The following is a 13,804-nucleotide window of genomic DNA, read 5'->3' as shown; positions in this document are numbered from 1 at the left end:
GACACATCCATGTATCTCTTTAGCTTTTCTATAAATATTACTTCCTATATTGGCTATTTTGATGTACATGTAGTCTGTATTGTTATCAGAAGGACATTGCACCTTTATTTAGCCAAAACTAGAGATTGCTCTTACGTATGAACACGTGACGTGATCCCCATGGGAGGTCGGTCGCAGGTTGTATTCTCAGTCGGGCAAACACACATGTGTGGAAACATTTTTATCTGCTTCTCCGCTAAGCGTGTTGCATTTAACAGCAAGATGAATTAATGGATGGTCTAAATTCGGATAGAGAATCAGGTTTTTGTTTGACTATTGTTTTTTCCATGGGGACATTGTATTTTTCCAATTTGGTTTCCTTTTAAATTTCTATTGGGAATTTCATTAAAAGAAAAAAAGCATATGACCTTTTTAAATCACATTTGTGGCATTGACCATAAGCATTTCTTGTCCTTTATTGTTCCCTTACTGATGGCGGAAAAAATGTTTATCACCATTTACCAGTGAAAAATCAGATTTACTGATTCAGGAATGGCAACTCTATCCAGCACAGTATTGTAAACTGACACATAAATCTGGAGATTTTATTGCGCCTGTCCCAAGTCAGGAGCCTATGGCCTTTGTTGGTCTTGTACTATTTTTAATTTTAGTTTCTTGTGTATAATTTGGAGATTAGTATGCAAACGGCATTTATTATCATTAAACTAGTATATATATTTGTGTAGGGTCCGGGTACGGGAATTTCTCGCTGCATAAAAGACCTATTTGCGACCTTCTGCTGTTGTCTGTTCTATGGTCGGGTTGTTGTCTCTTCGACATATTCTCAATTTCCATTCTCAATTTCAGATGTATATGTTTTCATACAAACACAGCAACAGTGGTCTGGTACACTGTGATCAAGTTTCTTGTATAAAGCAGAATATTACTTATTATTATTGAATACATGTTATGATTCTGAAAACGCATGTGAAGATTGCCGCTGGACATAAATGTGCCATCAAACAATGAACAAGTTTTCTGCAAGTTGTGGTAATACTTAGAACAATAAAATGATCAAGGCGAATTAAAAAATGAGTTGTTTTTCGAGTGAATTATTTGTAACTTTTTTCTGTTTTCTAAGCCTACTGAAATTTTGGTAATTGAACAAAGTATATAATACTAAAACATGTATACGGTTTGACCTCGTGACAATTTCCAGAGTACAACCGTTGAAGCAAGATATATATTCTACTTACACGCATATCGGTGTATTTTCTTAAGATTTAATTATAAAAGTACACTGTCAGGTTTTTATTTCCGATATTTGCCATCTCTCCTAACACTTGAATTTCCTTTAGCTAATGTGAAGGAATCCATTTAGCATTGGTTAAGAATTTATTGTTGTGATGTATAATTTTCAGATCGTTGACATGACAGTTAACTAATTTCTTTCGTGAAATCTTATTATATGTGTCTAATAACAGTCTACGATGTATACTATATATAGTAACGATTTGTCTAAATAACTGTTGTTATCAGATTTACCGGAACTATTATTGGCACGTGATTATTGGTAAACACTTTTTTTTTTGTTCCTTGACGTCGTCCATATTGACTAAATTGATTTGCTTACAGAAAACAAGACTATTAATATGACAATATGACCATGAAATTCCAAGTTCAAAGAAATCCAGATATAGAAAAACACTTAAAAAGCAAAAATAAAGATTTTAGTTGGGGGTGTACGACGTTATTTACAATTTTCAAATACCTTCGCTATTTCGTTTTCTCTCCCGTTAAATGCGCACCCTCAACTTTTATGTTAAAATAAACTAGTGGGAGAATATTCAGTTTTGCATTGTTAAGCTATTTTTCAGTGGAAAGTATTCTTTTTAAAGTATGTTGATAAAACATGACTTGAATAGATAGTGATAATCTTCATGATAGATTGAATTGTCAATCTGTTTTAAATGGAAGCAACACGGCGCGTGGAAGTAGATACTATTAAGAACGAACTGTAATACTAAAGCTTTCGTTACACCATTATCCCAAATATTTTTGTGATTCTTTGTGATACATATGCATGTAGTTTGCTTTATAGGAAAATGTTTAATATCAAATGTAAACAAATCCGGTGAAAGCTCTCAGTTTTCTGTTATTTGTCAAAGCTTTCTTTTTCAATACAGATTTTATTTATTATTGTGTGGTTAATAAAGTTTTTCCAATTTCATTGAATTAAATTTTTGTCAATCCATACCAATTTGTTGTCTATGCTGTTAAAATACCGCACTTTCCAGAATCGGTTCTCAAGTCAAGAGGTTATGCCATAAAGTTAAACATATGTTGGATAAACAACACTTTGTATGACATCAATGACTGTTTATCTCTTAAAAGAAAGGTCATGTGATCCGATATTTGCCACAGATGAAAGTAGCCCTACTCTGACACAAAATAGTGCTTTTGATGTCCTTGTTTACTTAAACTAACCAACACATTTGCAGAAATGAAACTTTTGGTGAATGATAAAATATATATAGACAATTTTGAGCCATAATTTACTTGTCTATGAATTTGCATTAAAAATTGAGAATTAATGCGTTCCATAGTATACTAATTTTAGATTTCCAGAAAACCAGGGGTTATTTTTAGACTACTTCTGTTCGAAGGTCGGTTATTTTGTTAGAAGGCTTTAAAGGTATAGTGAAAATTGGCATGTAGAAAGCTGATACATGTACAATTCAGGATATACCTGGTTTCTATGGAGATAAACTTAAGATAAAATATTTAGAAAACTGTGAAAATTGCAAAATTTGGTTGAACAGATACGGACTTTTAATTGGTGGTATGACACCTTATCTGTATCCGGAAATCTTCACGGAATCAAATCTGAATATTACTTTCACTACTAAGGTCACAATCCAGTATGATGTTGTTTGGGTGCAATCAACAGTTTATTTTCTATGACGTCATATTTTGAGGGACCATGTATAAGTGACCCTTAGTGGTGGACTGATTTATAAAGATACTTGTATAAAACTAGATATCATTGGAATCAGAATGTTCTTTACTTTATTATGGAATAAAAAAAGTGTACTTTTAATAGTATAAAAAAGTTTTATCCAGAGAAAGTGGGAAAAACATTGTCTAATTTAAGCTTAAAAAACCTGAAATCAGGCCATGTGCACACCCCTGAAGACATGATACCTGCACAGTTTTCATAATCAAAATTGTATGAATTTCATAGATTTTTACCTGGTTTTTCAAAAAATGCATGCTTCAGGGTACGCTCGCCTGCTCCGAAAAGAGCTACAGTGGCTGCAAATAAGTTTTCAATTTTCACTTCCAAAAAAAAAAACAAAAACAACAGACTGTTTACAGTGTTGTCTCCCCTCAAACATGTATATTTAATCTAATTTTTTAAATTATTTTAATCATTCAACCTGCTTTAATTGAAGTTAATTAATATATTTTTACAACCAAATACAAAAAAACATGATACTTTTCCACTAATTATGTTGATAAAAAGGGCCTTCCCTCCATGTCTATTTTTAGTCGGGGAATAACCCCTAGTTTTTTATACGAAACTGTTTATAGCACCCTTTGTAGAATTAAAGTGTAAATAATGCTGTGAATACTAATGTCTATCGATGTCTAAGTCTGAGAGATCTTGAATGTCTGTATATATATAGTTGTCACGAAAATTTCTAGAACACTCTGGAAATGGAACGTCCTAGAAAGTTACAACGGAAGTTTCTAGTAAAATGTAGAAGTTTAAATAACGCATCATTTGTCACTGTGCTTAAACGGCTGTGGGTAACTTAAGTTACCCACAGCCCAAGATGGCGGACTCTAAACTCGTTGATATTTAATTCATACAAAATGTACCTTTTGCGACGTTTTTCATGCAGAATGTAAATATTTATAGGATTATTGAGTAAAGAAATGACTAACAATAACCATAAATTTGTTAATATAGAGTTCACTAAAGCGCAAGGTCAACTTTAAAAAATGCATAAGATGTCCGTAACTTTTTGATCGAAACTAAGCAGACTGTCCGTAACTTTATTTTTAGATGTGGGTAACTTTTGATTTAAAATTTTAAGAATTATAATTTCAACAATTAGAAGACAATTAACATCATATTTGTAACCTTCGCGGCCGTTTATACTACTCATTCACCACCAAATGTGATTTTATTAACGCATCATACTTACACCACAGAAGTTTTATGTGGGGTTTGTGGTACTCCATCCTGGTTATGGTTTGAACTTTTATTTACTGATGTGCGTCTTATCGACGTTTTTCGCTTGTCAGACCAAGGCTTTTCCATACTCTTTAATGTTTTGAGTTTAATTATATGTTTGCGGTTTACCTTCACCTCTGTTTCTTTCTATGTGTATTTTGATGAATACTCTTTGACGCGGCTCGGTATTTATACAGCCCACCAGTTAGTTATAGTGTTATGATTTTTTGAATATGTTTCCTAGTATGTTTTTTTTTTCTCTCTTTGTATGTTATCAGGGGTTGTTAGACTATTAAATTACCCTGTTGTCCTACGTAGTTATTTATATTTTTATATACTATGTCGAATTGTTACACTATGTTGACTGCTCTTTTCCTTTTATTGTCACTGACTTTTACCTATTGTGTCTTTTAGTTTTATTCAGTTTAATGAGATTTAATGCAACTTGCATACAAATGAAATATGCAGCTGCTGTAAAACTAGGTTTATTCATTTATACAAAATGTCCTTTTTTTAAGTTTTCCCATTTACTGTAAATCTTGGTTTTTGTGGGGATGAGAGAAAAGTGTTTTTGGCTTTTTCAAAAAGACGGGAAAAGTTTGTGCACTTAAGTCTCGTACAGTCTATCCACTGCATGCCTGGGCAATTTGGGTTCCCCTCCAAAATCCAAAATCCAGGATTCACGCTACCCTTGTCGTTGCTGGCAGAAAATCAGTAAGTGTATACATGCTACATGTATGTGTAAAAATACTTGTGTAGTCTACTTGTTCAAAAATAAAAACGAACAATGATATGTTTCAACAGTTTATCATACTGCTCAGTATGATTGGAAACAACCCTCCGAACTTGGCGATTCGGATACCCCGACGTTATACAAAATGAGACCCGAGTTTTGCGGATTTATCGTGATTTTTTTCATATTTTTCCCAATTTTGTCTTCCATCGATACAATGAATTATATCATACTAGACATCTACTTCGTTTTGTGAATATGTATTCGATGCAATCTCTATCATCAGTTTAAACATTACATTCGCGTATGTCGATTCTTTGAAAGTTACGGACATCTCTATTGATATGATGAAAAAAGTTACGGACAAGTTGTTTTGAAGTTACGGACAGCCTTAGTGTTTTTTAAAATCGTGCTGTGATCGTTTGTTTTGTAGAATTTAATCACCTTTCCAGTTTGGGGGTTTCCCTAAACGATTAATACAACTTTTAAATTCAGTTGTTTAATTGATGCATTCGTGGTATTGTTATTCTATAGAAGAAAAGTATTTAACCGACGCAAGGCGGCTCCATCTTGGGCTGTGGGTAACTTAAGTTACCCACAGCCGTTTAAGCACAGTGATTTGTTAGGATCATTCTGAAATCATTATGTAAGTCAAATGGAAAGTTTCAATAATTCCATCAGTATCTGTGATTGTTCCAGTGATTTCTAAACTGCACAGTTATAAGATTATTTTGTAAACAACTATCAGGCCACACAAATCAAATTAGGCCAACAGAAATAAATATAATAATTACAATATCATAACAGTATACATATGTTTAAATTATGTTGTCCTAGAGTACGCCTGTCAGATTGGATCACTAACAGGACGTCATTAGTGACTAACCCCATTAATCTTATAAATCAAAACAAGTTTAGCTTTTGTTCTGCGGGATTGCAATTTTCCCATTTTAGTTTATTTAACATACCAGTGACAGCTCCTGGTGATCTATCATTATAATCATTAAACACATATCTTGCTGCCTTGCGTTGTACCTGCTCAATTTGGTGGATTTGGTTTTGTTTGTATGGATCCAAAACTGGTGAGGAAAACTCGACGGTCGGACTCACAAGTGATGTGTATGTAAAGTTTTTAACCTTACGTGTACAGTTTTTCATGTTTCTGCGTAGAAAGTCTAGTGTTTTATCAGCCTTTGAAGTTATATCATAAATGTGGGCCCCAGTCAAGATCATTGCTTATTGTAACTCCTAGACACTTACTGTCTTTGACAGATTCAAGTACATGATTATGTAATTTATATTGAAATAAGTTAGGTTTTGATTTTTTAGAAATATTTATGACATAGCATTTTTCAGGATTACATTTCATTTGCCATTCAGATTCCCATTTTTCAAGTTTGATAGATCTTTTTGGAGTGCTTGAGACTCGTTTATATTATTAGATGTTTTATAAAGTAAAACAGTCGTCAGCAAAAAAGACGAACCTTACAGAACCCCTTCTCATAAGGAACTAAGCCACCAATATAAGACATCTTTATCAAATCATAATGATTCAAAATTTAAAAATAAAAAAAATAAATTAAAAAAAAAAACACATTCCTTAGAAACAAAATGGTGAAAATAACTCTTTATTAATCTCGTTCGTGCAAGCGATTTTCTGGATTTACTTTTATCAACAACACTAAAGAAAACTTAACATTTGAAAGCCAAGGATGTATAAGATCTAAACACGTCAAAAGCTATATAACTGAAATAGACAAAAAATACATAGGTCAAATTCATCATAGGTCAAGTTAAAACTATTTGGGGCCAACCCTATATTTAAGCAATGTTGAAAGTTATAACGTATATTAATACACGTTTGACCTGCTTATCCGGAATATGCTGGATATATTGCTGTTCAAATCAATCTTTCAGAAAAAAAAAAAGACTGTCATCATTTGATATCAAATTAATATAACACTGTAATTTGTTAGTTTATTTCACTATTTATAATAGTTCCAAGAACAAACGTCTGCTTCAGATTGTCATACATGTATGTACAAAATGTATTACTGTGGAGCTTTAATTATTTTCTTGTCATTTCCTCTTTTTGTCCAATATTTATTTTAAGGTATGCATACTAATATTTTTGATTGCTTGCACTTTTATGTATATCAAATCGGTTGAACTACTATTTAGCCTTATTTTTATGCAGACATTACAGCTATTATGAATATGTTTATACCGTCTGGTCCAGTCTAATATTATGTAGAAATTTTCTGGATTTTTGCTGTCAAATAATTTAAATCAAACGAGTTATCTTATTGTGTATCATAAAAACCGAAGACTGTTCAACGACGGAAATAAATTCGGTCACCTAATATATTATACAAGTCGAATTAAAGATATTGGAAATTGAGAGAAAAATCATGTATCATATATGCAACTGTGCTTTGTATGTGTGTGTGTGTGTTTTAAGATTTTAGATTTAAAAAGTCTATTATAAACGAACGACTATTTTGCTTCATTAGAGGGGGGGGGGGGGGTAGGGGGTGTTATGTTTTCCCTAAAATAATTCTGATCCTAAATTTGATAGAAAATACAGAGAAGAAAGAAAGGAAGATGTTGTCAAGTAGATGACAAAACATTAGATATGCTGAATCTGGATTTTCTCCGTACCTTTCAGTTTTATGTTTTGAGAAAAAAAATCCTTCGATTGATAGAGTCGAAAAACTGACATAAACTGTTCGCGGTTTGCGCGACAGAGAAAAATCTGACTCACTCTTTAAACCATTAATCCCCTCTTGAATTTAAATGGTTGCTCCATTATAGACCGCGTCGGGCCGACATGTACAATTCTGTATTTAAGCTCCAACATAAAAAGATGAAACATACTAAAGGAACATTCAAACTCTTAAGTCGAAAATAAGCTTACAACGACACGGTTAAAGAAAGAAAAGACCAAAAAGACAAACAATAATATTATTATGTCAGCTTTAGCTGGGACTTATGGTAGAAGCGTCGATTTTGAATAAAGAACGATAACTCTCTCTACACGACCCATCTGAAAAGTTTCGTCACTCTGATTAATCTCGTACGATTATTTTTTTTTAATGGCGGCCGAATTTAACGTTTCAACGCGAACTTGAAAAAACGGGGCAGATCGGAATAATTTCGATGTTAAATACGACATGAATTTTTATTTATTTACAAAAACAAGAATTCAGAAATTTTGGTAACTTGTGTAGTTTATTTAAATTTTATTGTAGGCCCCTACCACGGAAATTACTGAAGTTTATAGGACAACAACATCTGAGGCCATGTTTCGTCTGCTTCAACTTTCCATTATCAGTGAGGTCAAAACAAAACAAATTACCTAAATAATCACAGGTACTTCATTTAAAAGTCACAAAATCATAATTAACGATAACATATATAGCGTTCAAGTTCCGTCCAGCCATGGGAACACAGAAAAAACCTCTGCCAGCAATACATGTCGGATTATTTTTTAATAATGACCACGCGGCATGCGGGATAAACTCCAGTGCACTGGTTGAACATGATGACTTCTTATGTTCATCTGCCACATAATTCCCTACATCAAAGAACAGTGATAATGACGTTGGTTATACTGTTGAATGCGATCACGGTTATTCATGTAGCTAGTGGCGAATCCAGAACTTTTCATAAGCACCTACCCCCCCCCTTTTTTTTTGCTAACTGACATAAAAAGGGGGGACTCCAGTCATGCTTCAGTGATTTCCTATATAATCAACATTTTTTTCCCACGGAAAAGGGGGCGGGGGTGTTGGAGGGTGCCCCCTGGATCCGCCTATGGTAGCCCACAGACTTACATGTATTCAAAACTTAACAAAAGTTTAAAACAAAATAAAATATTCAAATAATTCACAATCTTCTAATTCTGTACTTCCTTTTTGCAAACTCTCAACAATTCTTTTCATTGATTATGTCACATATCAGATATCTACCTGATACAGTCTCAGCAGATGGAAACTGTTTTGTTTTCTCTAATCATAAAAGGAGATTTGAGTCTGAGTATTACACTGTATGATTTAGTACTGTATATGTAATATTGTATGCTCCCATATATTGTCCAAAATTAGATTTTATGGGAAGATGGAGTTATTATGAGAATACCATGTGACTTTGATAGGTATACACAGGGCATGTTTTTACTTGGAAGAATGTGGGCTACATGTACATCCTTTAAAATTCAAGCTGCAGCAGTCGCCTGTATATTTTATGCGACAGTTTAAACCTGATCAAATCATTTTCACTCTACCAAGTACATGTGTACTTTATCACTATATCAGGTTCACATTTCAACCTATTTAGCAATATACACTTATGGTTATATAACATCACAGTACTAAAATTGCACTTAGTAACCAAATTGCACCTACATGTATTCAACAAACAAAAAAAGCGGACGAAATCTTACAAGTTTTCTTTCACCATGTGAAGATATCTGATCATCATATTTTTAAAATGAGCAAATTAAATTTGTTACCAGCATTAAACAAGGATAGTCTACAAAATAAGCGCTCACAGATTAGACGTTTGTCTAGTTCATAAAAAAAAGCTGGTGAAAAAGTGACAATAAAGGTGCAATTTGGGTACTCTAATGTTAGCAACTTCACAACTACAAACTTATTTTTATGACCAAAAAAGAAATTAAAAAAAGTACAAAAATGCACAGCCTGATACTACCACAGATGTATATTTACCGATAACATATAAAAAACACCATTTTTTTTTTTATGTCAGTTGAAATCAATTTTGGACCCTTCTAACTTCAATATCGACTAATTTGAAAACAGGTATCAGGTGAACCAAAACATTTCTATTCAGCAGCAGTCTCTAACTACATATCTTCTTAATTTTATATGATAGTCCTACAAAAATATTGAAAATGTGTAGATTTAATTTTTTTTCTAGCTTCTCTCATGTGAAAGCGGTACCTTTTTGGTTACTATTTATGTGTTGCGTCTAAATAAGAATTGTAACACTTTATAGTGACTGAATAGGTTAGACAAATACTTGAAGAAGCAGAAAAAGAAGAAGCAGAAAAAGAAGACAAAACAGCACCAGCCATGCCAGTATATGTATGAATAAGAACTTAGATCAGAATAGCATAAACAATATGTTAGATATATGTCCTTGTGAATAGTAAGGAAAGTTATCAATAATTCTGCAGATGATGCAATTTTTATATCAAGTGTTTTGTACATTTTCTGTTAAAATTTTCACACAATCAGTGAAACATTCAAAAAGGCTAAACTAAATTTTGATTGCTGAAAGTTTCAAGCAATGACAAGTGTTTTATTTACCAAATAACTAATGTGTTTCTGTGAGAGAAAAAATCAGGTGCAATTTTGGGAATTAAAGGGAAAAGAATCCTTTTGCTGTGCATTCGCGCAAGCAAATTGTGAATATACTTACCAAATATCATGATATATACTTACCAAATATCATGATACTGAGGTCAACATTATCAAGGAGTACGCATCGTTGGAAGAATGCACAAATTATAGATAAAATAATTAAAACACCCTATTTTGTGTGCATCTCCTGCCAAATCAGTATGTGTTGCATCTATACTGGATGAGTAAATAATCAATGTAAAAATGGTAAATTTTTAAAGAAAAACCCAAAGTTTTGTAAAAAAACACACCCAAAAATGTTGTAACCATAACCCCAAAATCAATTCCTTTCTTCCTTTTGAATATTGAACCTTCTAGCATAATTTCACTCTCAATTTTTATTTGCTGTCATATAATAAGAACTTAAAAAATAAGTTAAAAAAGAATATATGCAAGAAATGACAGTCACTGTTCAGTCACTACATGTATGTCGGTTAAAAGCTCATTAGACCTTATGTTTTTCTGTTTGTATACCTTGCTGACTCTAAATAAAGCTTATTTATTTATTGATTTTATAAAACTGATTCTGAATAAGTACATGAAATTGATGTAGAACCAAAAATTATTTAGTCAAAATTTAACACTAGTATTTAGGTTCATCATAACAAATTGGCAAATACGACCCTATTCTATGTAATAAATAAAACAAATTTTCACCTACAAACTACTGTGTACAGACCTACCTGTGCGGTTTTAGGAAGTTTGAAATGTTTTCAGATATATAAAAGTTAAATTTATTTTGCATATCGGAAAGATAAAATCGTTTTGGTGAAGATCTGGATTTAAAATATTTTTTTTGTCCTCTGCTTGAACAGATATTTTTTTCATCCATTTGGGGAAAAAAAATACCATACCCCCTCCTGCCTTTTGAAGTTCCAATGATCCTTCCCTAAACATTTTCCATCTGAACTTATTATTTTATTTTAGACAAAAACTATATGTTAATGTAGCCTAGGACATTCGTCATGAACATTCGTCCTGAACATGCATGAAATATTTGCCACTGGACATTAAGCAACCAACAACCAATCAATATATAGGACATTGTCTTGGTATAAAGCTGGCATTTAAGGTAGCGCCTTCATCATATTATTATTATTGAAACACAACTTAAACTCATACACCACCGTTTACATTGTAAGTTATGATCATATAAAAATAATTCGCAGATGGTATGTACTTTTGAGTTGATAAATTGTCACATAGTGTATTTTTGTACTTTTCCCTACAATAAAATTAATAACCCATTTTTATCATTTCCTAATTTGTATAAGGAAATGACAGGTTTGTGTTTTTTTTTACAAAATAATGTAGCTTCTGAACTGTCAATAAAAGTGAACATAATTTCTATTTTTAATCGTATTTATTTCGTGCAGATGTTTGCTGTCGCCATAAATACAATGAAAAGTAAACTTTTATTGACACTGTATTATTTTTTCAAAAGAAAAACCAAATACTCATTGACCTCCATGAAACTGAATGTTCCGATGTTGTTTTCATCAAAATGAGCAGAATGTGTTGTGATCAGCAATGAGACAAGCAGTCATTTAATGTAATAGTAAATATCACTACATGTATCACATTCTTTACTTTTTCTAATATACAATTATTCAAAACAGAAATAATGAGAAGAAGCGCAATTAAAACCATTATAGCACTGTTTAAAAGTTTCTGATTTAAAAAAATAATAAATTCTGAAGTATTAACGGAGGTCACTGTTTTGACCAAAAACTTTACAAGTTATGTAAAAATCAATAATTGGAATTAATTTAAACCGGGTACCATTTTTCAAATAATTTCACGATTATAATAGTCTTTTACTATCCTCAGAAAACAGTTGGTGGTTGACTGATTTAACACTTTTGAATTCAATTGACTGATTAACAAATGAAGGATCACAGCGCAAGGTAAATCTCCCATTTGTTTATTTGGTCGTTTCATCTTTAAAAGGATCTTTGTGGCCACGAGGGTTAATATTACTTCCAGCATGCAAGGTATATAGTAACTGCGAGTAAGATTAGATGTGTCTTTTTTTCAAACGAATGGATACCACCTGTCATATTCCCGTCTTTTTACAGTCATTTTCTTATCTTTTTTAAATTGTCGTGAACGGATTTAGTGCATCGTTGTACGTGATTTTATTATTTTCTTAAATCTAATACTATTGCTTTGTGAACATAAATCAGGCTGTTGGTTTTTCCGTTTCAATTGTTTTTTACATTTCACCATTTCAGAGCCTTTATAGTTCCTTATACTGTATGGGTTTTGCACACTGTTGAAGACCGTACAGTGACTTACAGTAAGTTGCTTACATCTCATGACAATATTTGATGCCTGGGGATACATGTAGCTGTCGCATCGGCAATTAAACCACATTATGTGTTCATGTTGCTGATCTACTTATCCTTACGGAGCACCTGGGACCACCCTTTGTTAGGTGGGATTCTGGTTACAAAGTTTTTAAAAAAGTTTGTTGTGGGTGAGATGTACATTTGTTAGTCGTTTTTCTGTTGTTTTTTTTTTTTTTTTTTTTTTTGCTATCATGACATTGTCTGTTCGTTGTCGACTTACGAATTTGAACATTACATTGTAATCCCTTGCATCTCATTTACAGTAATTAAAATATGACAGTTTATAGAGTAATTATGAGTACGAACTTAAAAGGCCTTGTTGTCAATCTGAAGTGCAATTTTACCTAACGATTAAATAGTTAGGTCGATCGAATGTCAAAATTAACCACCCTCATCCTTGACACTTGTCCCATAGTGTATTTTTATACTTTTCCCGACAATAAAATTAATAAACCTTTTTTTATTTTTTCGTAATTTGTATAAGGAAATGACAGGTTTGTTTTTTTACAAAATAATTAAGCTTCTGAACTGTCAATAAAAGCGTAAATAATTTCTATTTTTCATCATATTTAATTCGTGCAGATGTTTGCTGTCGCCATAAATAGAATGAAAAGTAAACTTTTATTGACACGGTATTTTTTTTCAAAGAAAAACCAAATACTCATTGATCTGTATTATACCGACTGTTCGATGTTGGTTTCATTAAATGATTGGCGTTTTTTATCTTGCAATTAGGTGTTTTAATATACAGATACAACCTTACAGGGAAAACGGTAGTATTTAATTTTCCCAGCATTAGGTTGGCCTTTTATGTACCCAAGGCAGGTGAAGGAAGTCAAATTAGGACCGCTGTGATTGGATGTAAGGGTACAATATATTTTTTATTTATCTATGAATAACTGCAGTGTGTATATTTACAATATAAATTTTGAAACCTATTGAAATATTTTCTAGAGAATTATTCGAAAAGACTTGCAAAATTTCATAAATTTGGTGCAAAATGACGGTGGGCTTGGATAACATAAACAAGCTCCGTTGGAAGTTGGTCATGATACTATTTGGCTTTAACTTT

The sequence above is a fragment of the Mytilus galloprovincialis genome, chromosome 6 (genome assembly GCF_965363235.1).
Source record: "Mytilus galloprovincialis chromosome 6, xbMytGall1.hap1.1, whole genome shotgun sequence".
NCBI lineage: Eukaryota > Metazoa > Mollusca > Bivalvia > Mytilida > Mytilidae > Mytilus > Mytilus galloprovincialis.
The sequence above is the reverse complement of the archived record's forward strand: the minus strand, read 5'-3'. Positions refer to the sequence as shown.